The sequence below is a fragment of the Crocodylus porosus genome, unplaced genomic scaffold (assembly GCF_001723895.1).
Source record: "Crocodylus porosus isolate Cpor-Errol unplaced genomic scaffold, CroPor_comp1, whole genome shotgun sequence".
NCBI classification, from domain to species: domain Eukaryota; kingdom Metazoa; phylum Chordata; order Crocodylia; family Crocodylidae; genus Crocodylus; species Crocodylus porosus.
The window spans coordinates 3,367,118-3,370,262 of NW_017728917.1; the positions used below are offsets into that span (position 1 = coordinate 3,367,118).

The 3,145-nt window shown below is 43.9% G+C and overlaps 1 long non-coding RNA gene across 1 annotated transcript in view; it reads left to right on the forward strand.

Moving 5' to 3' along the window:
• Window positions 1-2,426: 2,426 nt before the first annotated feature.
• The window catches only part of LOC109311446, a 21,819-nt gene continuing 21,100 nt past the window's right edge, over window positions 2,427-3,145 (forward strand). The window contains exon 1 of the long non-coding RNA XR_002101501.1: window positions 2,427-2,437. This is a non-coding gene — a long non-coding RNA (uncharacterized LOC109311446). The remainder of the gene's footprint in view (window positions 2,438-3,145) is intronic.

Sequence of the window (3,145 nt, forward strand, 5' to 3'; positions counted from 1 at the left end):
TGGACACCCTGGTTGTGAAGTAATTTTTCCTAACGTTGAGACTGAAATGGTCTTCCAGGAGTCTGTGACCATTACTCCCAGTTTTTCCCAAGGGTGCCCTAGTGAACAGTTGTTCACCGAGCCCTTGATGTACACCTCTGATGTAGCAGTAAGCTGCTATCAGGTCCCCTCTTCTCTTTTTCAGGCTGAAGGGTCCCTGATCCCTCAGCCTTTCTTCATATGGCTGGTCTCTGATCATACAGGTGGCCCTTCTCTGGACTCTCTCAAGCTTTACCACATCCTTGTTAAAGTGTGGTGCCCAGAACTGGATGCAGTACTCTAGCTGTGGTCTCATCAATGCTGAGTAGAGTGGGTGAATCACTTCTTTGGTTTTGCTGGAAATGCATCGATTGATGCACTCCAGGGTATTGTTGGCCCTGCTGGCTACCGCAGCACACTGCAGGCTCATGTTCATACTGTGGTCAATTATTACTCCCAGGTCCCTTTCATTCATAGTGCAGGTCAGGTTGGTGTTGCCAAGCCTGTAGCTATGTAGGGGATTGTTCATCTCCAGGTGGAGCACTTTACATTTCCCAACGTTAAACTTCATCTGGTTCTGCTCCGCCCAACTTTCAAGCCTCTCTAGGTCCAGCTGTATCTGCAGCCTATCTTCAAGCATAACCATGTTTACCTATAACTTGGTGTTGCCCGTGAACTTGGCCAGTGAGCTCTTCACCCCTATGTTCAAATCACTGATGAACATGTTGAATAGCACTGGACTAAGCACTGACCCCTGTGAGACACCACTGGCCACTTCCCACCAAAATAACATCCATTCATTAGAACGCTCTGGGTCCTGCCCCACAGCCAGTTTCCTAACCACCCAACTGTCTCATAGTTAAGTCCATAGTCTTCCAATTTTCTTGTGAAAACATTGTAGGGTACCAGATCAGAAGTTTTTTGAAAGTTGAGGTATATAATGTCAGCCTCCTCTCTCTCATCCAGGTGGTGAGTCAGCTGATCACAGAAGGAGATGAGGTTAGTAAGACAAGACCCTCCCACAATGAAGCCATGCTGGCTGTCATTCAGAATCCTATTTTCTGCAAGCCTATCGCACATAGACTCCTTAATTAATATTTCCAGGATTTTCCCAAGGATAAAAATTAGGCTAATTGGCTTATAGTTACCTTGGTCCGCCCTCCTCCCCTTCTTGAAGATGGGCACAACATTGGCCCTCTTCCGGTCTTCAGGGACCTCCCTGGAATGCCACAAGTTTTGGAAGAGCTCTTCCAGGTGTTCCACAATGACTTCAGCCAGCTCTTTCAGCACTCTCAGAAGTTCATCCGGACCTGCTGACTTAAATAGGTCCAATTGCTTTAATTGATCACACAGCAGTTTTACAGCAGTAGTAGGAAGGCAGTCATTTGAACCCTGCTCATTCTGTACCCTAGATGGCATGATTTTATCCTTGGCCTGGTGGAAAACTGAAGCAAAGCAGTCATTCAGGAATTCAGTTTTCTCCTGAGTGCCAGTGACTAGCTGCCCTGAGTTGCTGAGCAACGGTACACTTTCATTCATTTTCCTCCCATTTCCTATGTACCTCAAGAAGGCCTTCTTGTTGTCCTTGTTGTTCCCATTACTAATTTTAGTTCAGTCAGTGCCTCAGCTTTTCTAATATGATCCCTGCAAGTGTGGGCCATAGTGATATAGTCCTCATTGGGGGCTGTCTCTAGCTTCGATTGACTGCACACGTCTTTCTTCTTTCTTAAGAGGACCATGATTTCCCTGTTCAGCTAAGATGGCTTCCCAGCCTTTTTACTGCATTTCCTCCACATGGGAATGGACTTTCTTTGTGCTTCAAGGATCGTGTCCTTTAGGTACGACCACTCTTCGTGCACTCCTTTCACCTTCGGTCCCTGGCCTCTCAGCACATTCCCTACTAGTGACCTGAGCTTGTTGAAGTTTGCATTTTTGAAGTCCAAAACTTCAAGCCTGCTCTCCAATTTGTCTGCCTTGCAACAGACCATGAACATAATCACTCAGGCTGCCCTCTATGTTTAAGTCGGTCACCAGGTCATCTCCTTTTGCCAGGACCAAGTCTAGAAGAATGTTACCCCTGGTTGGCTGTGCACCTCCCGAGTCAGAAAAGGCACTTTGGTGCAGGTCAGGATGGAAAACTGGTCAGGATGGGCAAAACTTTTATCTAAAAACACACCTGAAATCATTCAGACAAAGCAATCAAACTTAGAAGGAGGGGGGTGGCAGAGAGAGAGAGAAAGAATATAAGCACCTCAATCCTAGGCCAAGAATATGATTAAACTGATGAATAGGCAGCATGACATCAAAATGGATGGAAAGCAATGTGCTGATATGTAGCCAAGAAACTACACAAATGCAATTAAATATGAATATTTAGCAAAGGATTTTTAGTTGGGACAATGAAATAATCATCCATTTTGTGCTCTTACGCTTACAATTACGGTAATCCGTCCCTTACCTCCTATACCATCTCAAGATGTGCATCGTTTAAATGTTTAAAAGAAGAAGAAGATGATGACAACATTATGGTAGAATCAGGTAGTGTGCTAGCTTGTGCTGATAGAAAAAAATAAAAAGTCCACTCCATCTGAAATAGATCCAGACGTGTTTTATTTACAAAAGTTTAATCATATTTCGGTAACCTGTAGATTACAAAATCCTGTCAACAGGATAGGTACTAATTAGCCGGTCATAATTAGCTGGCTTGTAAAAGTGATATTTTGCTTTAGAACAGCTTTAAGAGGAGAAGAGATTCCATGACCTGGTTACTAGAGCTCCACTGCCTGAGTAGTTTAATTAAAGACCTCTTTTCCCTAATTTACTACAGGTTTAAAATAAATAAATGTGGCAGTGGGTAAAACTGTGCCAGGAGCTTCTGAACTAAGAAGGATAAACAACATTTATTATGGAAGCCCAGAAGGATGAGATAGACTATTAGGCTGAGAACTGAATATTTAACATTTGATACTGAAATAACATTTCAAATGCCAGAATGAGCCATGAAGTAAAGCAACTCCCTCACTGCTGCCTGAATGGAAATGCTGCTGTTAGTGCCAGGCAGTTGGTTTTAAAATTAGAGTGGACCAGGAAATAAGAGGGGTGTGACTTCACCATTGTACTCCTCCTG